The following is a 9608-nucleotide window of genomic DNA, read 5'->3' as shown; positions in this document are numbered from 1 at the left end:
AGAAGCTTCTAAACCAGTTCCGGGTGCTGAGGTTGATAGAACCCTGCCTCTGTAAAGAACTGATGTTTTCACTGTTGCCAGCTAGCAATTTATACAGTTAAAGTGCTTGTATGTCAGTATGGTATATTCCATTAAGTAGTGCACAGTTTATTGTCCATTATGATTCAAGGCACAACAATGGAACGAAATGGAACTCATGGAACGAAACTGTTAAATTTATCCAATCCATTATTCTGGGTGATCATTGTGATTGATGGACCTGCACTTAATCCTCAGTGGCCCCATTTATATTCAAGTGATTCATCTTCAAGAGAGTTATCCTGAAAACTGTATTTAAAAATATTTAAGCTAGACTGCTGGGTTTAACTGGTTTAAGATGGTCTCCTGGTTTGGCCAAACTGCCCAAAACACCTCTTAAACCAGGCAACAGGTTGACCAGGTTGGGAGATATACATTTCTATAAAGTGATAGGCTACAGACCTAGAGTGAAACATATTACTGATTAGGTCATTTATAGCTCTATTGGCCACAGTTAATGAAACACTGCCAGGTCTTTTCTGATCAGACATTGAAATGCTATCTTTTTTGAGCAGTGGATTTCAATCCTGGTTCTTCTGAAATACCTCAAAATGACACATTTTTAATGTCTCCCTTATCTGACACACCCAATTTAGGTATCTGAGCCTCTGCTAATGAGCTGATGATATCAACCATTTGTATTAAATGAGAGAAATATATAAAATGTGCAGTATTGAGAGTTGAGAACCAGAAATGAAAACCCTTTAAAACCCAGTCTGGCTGTTTTGTGATCTATTAGAGAAAGGTCATTGTATCCCTTCACTTACTTCACTTCCCAGCACAGATATTAGACAGAATACACAATGAGCAATTATGAGGCAACAATATTTTCAGAAATAAAGAAATGTATACGCGACTGAAGCTGAAAATGTAACCTTTCACATTCACATGCGCTCTGCCTTGTTATTTTATGGTGATATGAATCAGAGTTTAGAATAACATGCCCTGTCGATGACATCACACGCATGCAAACCACAGGCTAGTGTATTTATACTGGATACTGGTCTATAAGTGCTGCTGCATCCAGACACAGAATGACACGATACCTACTTTTTTGACGCGTTGAGTCTCTCTGGCAGCCTGTTTCCTTATAAAAATGTCCAATTCATTCCTTTGAGCTCAAGAGCATGATATGTACACACACAGGCTTCAGCAACAGGAGCGGCCCCGCACTATAGTCCAGCTGAGAAAAAAGATGCTCCGTTATACGCCCGATCCCGCTCACCGATGACGGAGAGGATGCTCTTCTTCTTCAGAAAGACGCTACACGTCACATTCATAGCGTTGCTTGAAAAGATACCCTGACGATTCCTATCCAAAACAAACATAACAGTTATGCATAATTAAAAAGATGCAGCATCCGTGTTAAACCAGGAGTTTCATTTCGGACATCTGACGGAAGGGCAAACCTTGAGTCGATCATTGCGCATTTACAGCCATCCAGTATGCGAGTGGAGCTGTGTGGAGAGGAGTTGTGCTCGGTCCTCCGGATGCTGCACCGCAGTGTGAAATAGCGCGCAGTGGACAAAGGAGCCCTGGCACGCCCGGGGGTCTGTGGCACTGGGCGTAACTGCTCTCGTCCGAAATAAGCCCGTGTTACACACTGGAAGCCGATTAAAGTAGCAATGATATATATTTGACGTAATGATGCTTTACTTGTGTTTGGGGGTTACAGAGACTAAAATAATAGCATAAACAATAAATAAACACCATAAACACTTAAAAGTATACAACTGACAACAACAACAACAATAATAGGCTAATATAATATAATAAAATAGAACAAGCATTTCTTAAATAAAACGCAGCCTGTAGGTTAAACATAGTGGTTCGCGCAAAAAGTTTTGGGAATCCCCTTTTCCTGCCATAAATAAAAGGATTCATAAATTAAATTACTGATTAACATTTTAACTTTTTTTTTTTTGGCTTCAATAAAGTAGGCTATATCCATATTCTCTGATTATATTCATAGGCCTACTTTTCACACTTACAGTAGCCTATTTTACAATGAACTTCAAATATCAAGGTCTTAATTAAATATAGGCTATATCGTTTTTTTATACCGTGTAACTTACTGTTTTTTTATATATATATATACAGTGTAACTTACTGCTACCAATATTGCTTAATTAATTTAATTGCTATTTTTTGCAGTGCGGAAGTCCAAAAGACAGGCTATTTATTTATTCCAGTGCAGCTGCAGTTTCATTTCTTTTTTTGAGAGCGCAATTGTTCTTCTTAGGCTAAAAATGTGTTGTTTATTTGTGATGGCAGACGCGCAAGCCACGGCTTATACTGGGCTGTTGTGGTGGATTACATTACAAACCCCTCTGCAGGAAAGTGAAGGCAGGGCTGGCCTGATGCCATCTAATGGTCACGGGGCAGGTGGGGATCTGTTTTCCCATGATCCAAGAGAAAATTCAACCAGGTGCAACTGTGTCTTTATAGCCTGCATTGATATTTCCATATGTCCATATACAGGTATCATAAGATTTTTTCGTGTACGTTAAAGCGAACCTTTTTTTTTTTACCCCAATGCGATATAATGGTCTGTTTTTGTGATCTCCAGCAACAGGGATGTTTTTTTATTTTAGTGGGGCAGGAGGACCAAAACGTATGTTGAATCTATTTTTAGAACCCCTTGCCTGTGAGACTGCTTTGGGGGGAAGCAAAGAAACGGGTGGGGATGGAGATTATGGAGACGAAAAACTTAAACAAAGGGAAATTACAGCCTATCCAGCAGCACGAGAGAATCGAGTGCGCGGTCTCTTTAAAGGCGGCACCTGCGCATCGGCTGCTGCTGGTGCTGATGCTGCAGTGCTCGGGTTATTCTCGGTGAAACCAACGGGGTAACTCGCGTTCAAACGACGCCCTACATCATCCATGGCGAGTACAAATACTGTTGCTGTTGTGATACGATCAATATCATATTCGCTTTTTCTACTTTAGGTAAATCTGATGTTGGGGATTGAGAGGGAAAATAGCCTAATGCTTCCCTTGCAGCGTTTTCTTCTAAAAATATTCTTACAATATTTTACAGCAAAAATACTTATATTGTCCTGCTAAATGGAATAAAATTTGGTGAGGTAATTTAAGATACACACAGCCAGACAGACAGACAGCTAGACAGATAGATAGATAGATAGATAGATAGATAGATAGATAGATAGATAGATAGATAGATAGATAGATAGATATAGAATCTGACATTTACAGAATTGACAAATAAATCTTTAAAGGGAATTAATCTGGTCAGGTTAAGAAATTGTTCATTTTAATAATTACAGAAAGATAATAAAATTAGCTGCTCAGAGACTTTCTTCTTCACAGAATACTTAAAGATAACACCTGCACATAACTGGAGATGAAGAAACAGCAGTCAGGTTATGTTGTGGTGGTTAATAATTATGTTTATTAATGAAAAGTGAACAAACTTCTAAGAGGTAAGGGCGTCAGTGGTAAATCATAACAAAACCATATAATCCTCACCCTCTCTAGACCATATTTAATTTGTCATATTTTACAACATACAAGAATTAATATGGTCACAGGGTCCATGCCAAATAATTACTTCTCTACATTCAATGTTATTCCCAGAAACAAGCATCAGTTAATCCATGGCAAAATCTGTTAACAGTCCACACATTTCTAAGGTAAGAGATAAGGCCTCTCCATAAAGCTGATTATTTATGATCTAGAGAAAACCCAGAATATAAATAGAGTGTGTGGTTGTGAGAGACACTGGGCAGACTGCTAATGGCTCTGACGGTGATTAGTCTTCTGTGCGTTGCAGCTTTGTTGCCGTTCCCAGGGCTGGGACTGCCTGCAGACTCAGGTGAGGATTGAATTTAATTCCTTGCAGCTCTAGCATCCTAATGACATATATTTAAAGTATGAAATCTAATATACTGCTGTTGGCTTTTTTGGAGACACTATTATCCACAGAAACTGAATAAGGACCAAAAGAAATTAATTCATCACAGATTACTTCATTATTGGTTATTAAAATTAATAACACTCTAAATTACTACAGCATGCATTTAAACTAAATGTTGTTTTTTTCTCTCTCCCAAATAGGCAAGCTGGAACATGTACCCGTAAGAGTGACATTAATGAGTTCATTAATGAGCAGCTCTCCTACTTCACCACTGTGATAGAGGAAGAGCTGATGTTTGGTGCCAAATCAACTGCAGGACACCAACGACGATTTCAAGCACTCCACAAAATTTTACTAAACTACTGATTTGTAGTGCATTTCACATGCAGTAAAATTATTGTAGTATAGAATACCTGATTAACTTTGGGCGTGATTAACTTACTGGTTGTGATGACTGACATTCTTAAGCAAAAGCATTTGTAATGTAATGACTGAATAAGATTATGGGGAAATCTCATTTATCTGTGATAAGCCTGGGATACTTTTACTGGACCTGACTCAACAACTGTCTTAATATGCCTTTGGAAAGTCTTAGGGCTAACAAAATATTTAGAAAACAGAATGTGAATTGAATTTCTGTGCTAATTTTTACCTTTAATTCTGCTACAACAATAGATTCACATACACTATTCATAAAACCTTTGGTATATATCTGGAAAGTGTGAACGGATTGGCTGGATCTGATAAGGACCAGAAACACTGGGAGCTTCTGTCTGAAAAAGGAGTTATAACTCGACTGGAAGTGGGGACGTGAATGAAAATAATCATATAACATTACTTTATTGCTGTGGCGTGGGAAAGTAAATTTGGTTTAACCTTAATTTAATATAATTTACTACACAAAATAATTAAAAGAGCTTTCAAATGTACAAAATACAAATAGCTTCTTTTTTAATATAGATGTATTATTTTCACTCTCAAATGCCTGCGTGTTTTGCAGTAATTGGCTGCTACCAACCCCAGAGAGATGAGAATATCATCCTGAGGTTCACCACTTGGGCCAAAATATAGATTTTTTTTTTTTTTTTCAAATCATCAGTTGTATTCAGTGGTTCTGAACGTTATTGCTAAATTAAAACCACAAATTGTTTCAGTCATGGAATCAACACAAAGTTAAACTGAATTCATAAATTCACGATTTCATTCACAGTATAAAACTCTAATAAGCATATATGCTGATGAAACTGAAAAGCCTGCTTGATCTTTCAACAATCATTTCTAACGAACTGGAGTCAAACCAATAGTGTATATAATTAGTGTTTCTTCACTTGGCTTATGCTCAGACAGTAACAAGATTGAGGCTTCATCTCTGTACACAGAACAGGGAAAACAGCAATGTTTCAGAATATCTGGGATTTTAGGGATTTAGATTGATGAATAGACAGACAGACAGACAACAATTAGCCATTTGCAGCTTTAAAATTTTTTTTTTTTTACATATGTGACCTCGTAGAAGCTGTGTGTAGTTAGATTATGCTACTTAAATGTTATAATATCTGGATTATTTCACTGGCTACTAACAACCATAGTGTCACGAATCCTGGCCATGCTCTTCCGTTAACTCGCCACCAGATGTCACTCACTCACCACATTGACTCTTACACTACACAGCACTCTGGACTACAGTTCCCACAATCCATTGCACAGATCACAGCTGTCACCATTCACACATCACACACACCTGATTATCATTTCAATCACCACCACACACCATATAAGCGTGGGACTTGCTCTTGCTCAGGGCCGAGTATTGACCTGCGTATAGTGCTCACCCAGCGCTAGCTGCTTTACCGTGCCATTCCGTGTTTCTGTAAATGTTAGCGTTTATCACTCTTCTAGCGATAGCAACTTTACAGAGCCATTGTCATTGTCTTAGCCTTAGTCTTGCCTTGTTTTCCTGCCGTGTTTGACCCTGCTCTTGTTTCCTGGATTTACCCTTTGCCTCTGCCGTTTGGACTCTGTTCGCTCCCTGTTTGGATTATTGCTCTCGTCTCTGGATTATCTCTCTGCCTTGCCCCTTTGGATATTGTTCGCTGATCGTTGACCCACGCTTGCTCCACGGATTGCTCTGTCTTGCCTCCACCATACCTGTTTGCCGATCTCTGACCCTGCCTGTTTTCTGACCATGTTTCAAAATAAAGCTTTGCATATGGATCCGCACGTCTCACGTCTCGTCAGCCCCGTAACAGAATACTCGGCCACACAAGGATCCAGCGGCTTTTCAAGAGGACATTGGCCAGGTATGGAGTCTGCATGGATGCTATTAACCCTCAAGCAGGGCTCGCGACCGCTCGAGGTTTATGTACAGGAGTACTTAGACCTCGCCTATGTTTCTGACCTGCCGGACTATGCTCTAATAGATTTTTTTTGCGAGGGCATTAATCAGCCACTCAAACAACAGTTAATCCGCGAGGGTCCCCGTTCATCTCTCAGTAAATTTATGGACTATGCTTTGCTGTGTGTGGGCTCTCCGTTCACTGTGGGTGTTGCGGAGGAACGCAGCACCGCATTCACTCACAAAATGGCGGCAGCAACAGCACCCCTTCACGTCATGCCTGCCAAGCCAGAGTCTGCTCACGTCTTGCCTGCCAAGCCAGAGTCTGCTCACGTCATGCCTGCCAAGCCAGAGTCTGCTCACGTCATGCCTGCCAAGCCAGAGTCTGCTCACGTCATGCCTGCCAAGCCAGAGTCTGCTCACGTCATGCCTGCCAAGCCAGAGTCTGCTCACGTCGTCGCTGTCAAGCCGGAGTCTGCTCACGTCGTCGCTGTCAAGCCGGAGTCTGCTCACGTCGTCGCTGTCAAGCCGGAGTCTGCTCACGTCGTCGCTGTCAAGCCGGAGTCTGCTCACGTCGCCGCTGTCAAGCCGGAGTCTGCTCACGTCGCCGCTGTCAAGCCGGAGTCTGCTCACGTCGCCGCTGTCAAGCCGGAGTCTGCTCACGTCGCCGCTGTCAAGCCGGAGTCTGCTCACGTCGCCGCTGTCAAGCCGGAGTCTGCTCACGTCGCCGCTGTCAAGCCGGAGTCTGCTCACGTCGCCGCTGTCAAGCCGGAGTCTGCTCACGTCGCCGCTGTCAAGCCAGAGTCTGCTCACGTCGCCGCTGTCAAGCCAGAGTCTGCTCACGTCGCCGCTGTCAAGCCAGAGTCTGCTCACGTCGTCGCTGTCAAGCCAGAGTCACACCACGTCACAGTGCTCCAGCCAGAGTCTGTCACACCCAAGGATTTAAGGTCAGTCCTTCAAGTTCCCTGTCTGATATCCAGTGTGATGGACCCACCACTGATGTCAGTGCGAGTAGCTGGCATTCCCAGGGCCTCAACCCTGTCTGTTACAGAGTCTGTTCCCCTGACCTCAGTACTTCCCATTATGGCGGTTGCCATTTTGAGTTTGTGGGCTGCACACTGTGCTCCTGAGGCCTCTTCGGTCCACGAGTCTGCCCCAGAACTTCCAGAGGAGGCGGCGTCCACTGCAGAACCACCAGAGGTGGCAGCTTCCGCTGCAGAACCTCCCAAGGTGGTGGCGCCCACTCATGAACTCACTGTTTGCCCTGTCACAGCCACGGAGGCCGTCCCTGAACTCGCTGTTTGCCCTGTCACGGCCACGGAGGCCGTTCCTGTACTCACTGTCTGCCTTGTCACGGCCACGGAGGCCGTTCCTGACCTCATGGTCTGCCCTGTCATGGCCACGGAGGCCGTTCCTGAACTTACGGTCTGCCCTGTCACGGCCACGGAGGCCGTTCCTGAACTCACTGTCTGCCCTGTCACGGCCATGGAGGCCGTTCCTGAATTCACTGTCTGCCCTGTCACGGCCATGGAGACCGTTCCTGAACTCACTGTCTGCCCTGTCACGGCCATGGAGACAGTTTCTGAACTCACTGTCTGCCCTGTCACGGTCATGAAGGCCACCCCTGAACTCACTGTCTGTCCTGTCACGGCCAAAGAGGCCGTCTGTGAGCTCACGCCCTGTTCTGTCACGGCCAAAGAGGCCGTCTGTGAGCTCACGCCCTGTCCTGTCACGGCTAAAGAGGCCGTCTGTGAGCTCTCGCCCTGTCCTGTCACTGCTAAAGAGGCCGTCTGTGAGCTCTCGCCCTGTCCTGTCACGGCTAAAGAGGCCGCCTGTGAGCTCTCGCCCTGTCCTGTCACGGCTAAAGAGGCCGTCTGTGAGCTCTCGCCCTGTCCTGTCACGGCTAAAGAGGCCGTCTGTGAGCTCTCGTCCTGCCCTGCAACGAAGACTCTCCCAGTGTTGTCTGTCTCTGCTCTCCCTGTGTTGTCTGTCTCTGTTTCCCCCAGATCTCAGACTCTGCCATGGTTTCCTGCCCAGTCTGCTTCCTGGCGAGGGTTTTCTGCTCAGGTCTGGTGGTCCTCTGCCCCACCATGGGGGTCTTCTGCTCGGGTCTGGTGGTCGTCTGCTCCGCCGTGGTGGTCTTCTACTCGGGTCTGGTGGTCGTCTGCTCCGCCGTGGTGGTCTTCTACTCCGGTCTGGTGGTCATCTACTCCGCCCTGGTGGGCTCCTGGTCCGTCTGCTCCGCCCTGGTGGGCTCTTGCTCTGTCCTCGTCTCCGGTTCCACCGGGGTGTCCTGCTCTGCCGGTTCTGCCTCAGTCCCTGGTCTTCCCGCTTCCTCACGGACCTGGCCCTCCGTCCCTCCCCCTGTTCCGCCTCCGCTCCACCGCCCTCCTGGACTATATAGGAGCGTCTGGAAGCCGCTCCTTGGGGGGGGGCTATGTCACGAATCCTGGCCATGCTCTTCCGTTAACTCGCCACCAGATGTCACTCACTCACCACATTGACTCTTACACTACACAGCACTCTGGACTACAGTTCCCACAATCCATTGCACAGATCACAGCTGTCACCATTCACACATCACACACACCTGATTATCATTTCAATCACCACCACACACCATATAAGCGTGGGACTTGCTCTTGCTCAGGGCCGAGTATTGACCTGCGTATAGTGCTCACCCAGCGCTAGCTGCTTTACCGTGCCATTCCGTGTTTCTGTAAATGTTAGCGTTTATCACTCTTCTAGCGATAGCAACTTTACAGAGCCATTGTCATTGTCTTAGCCTTAGTCTTGCCTTGTTTTCCTGCCGTGTTTGACCCTGCTCTTGTTTCCTGGATTTACCCTTTGCCTCTGCCGTTTGGACTCTGTTCGCTCCCTGTTTGGATTATTGCTCTCGTCTCTGGATTATCTCTCTGCCTTGCCCCTTTGGATATTGTTCGCTGATCGTTGACCCACGCTTGCTCCACGGATTGCTCTGTCTTGCCTCCACCATACCTGTTTGCCGATCTCTGACCCTGCCTGTTTTCTGACCATGTTTCAAAATAAAGCTTTGCATATGGATCCGCACGTCTCACGTCTCGTCAGCCCCGTAACACATAGAATACCATGGAAATATCAAGGATTTTTAAATGGTGATTTCCAGGCAAGAAAATAAAAATAAAAGTCTTAAAAAAAAAAAAAGTAAAAATCTAGTGAAATGGTTTTCTCTGCTCTAAAATATGCACAGCGCACTCTTCGTTATATTTAACAAAGTTTAATTTGTGTTTCATTTGTTTTCGCAATAAAAAAAATCCTAAATAGATTGTTTTCCTTTTC

This window comes from Barbus barbus (assembly GCF_936440315.1).
Source record: "Barbus barbus genome assembly, chromosome: 6".
Classification (NCBI taxonomy): Eukaryota; Metazoa; Chordata; class Actinopteri; order Cypriniformes; family Cyprinidae; genus Barbus; species Barbus barbus.
The sequence above is the reverse complement of the archived record's forward strand: the minus strand, read 5'-3'. Positions refer to the sequence as shown.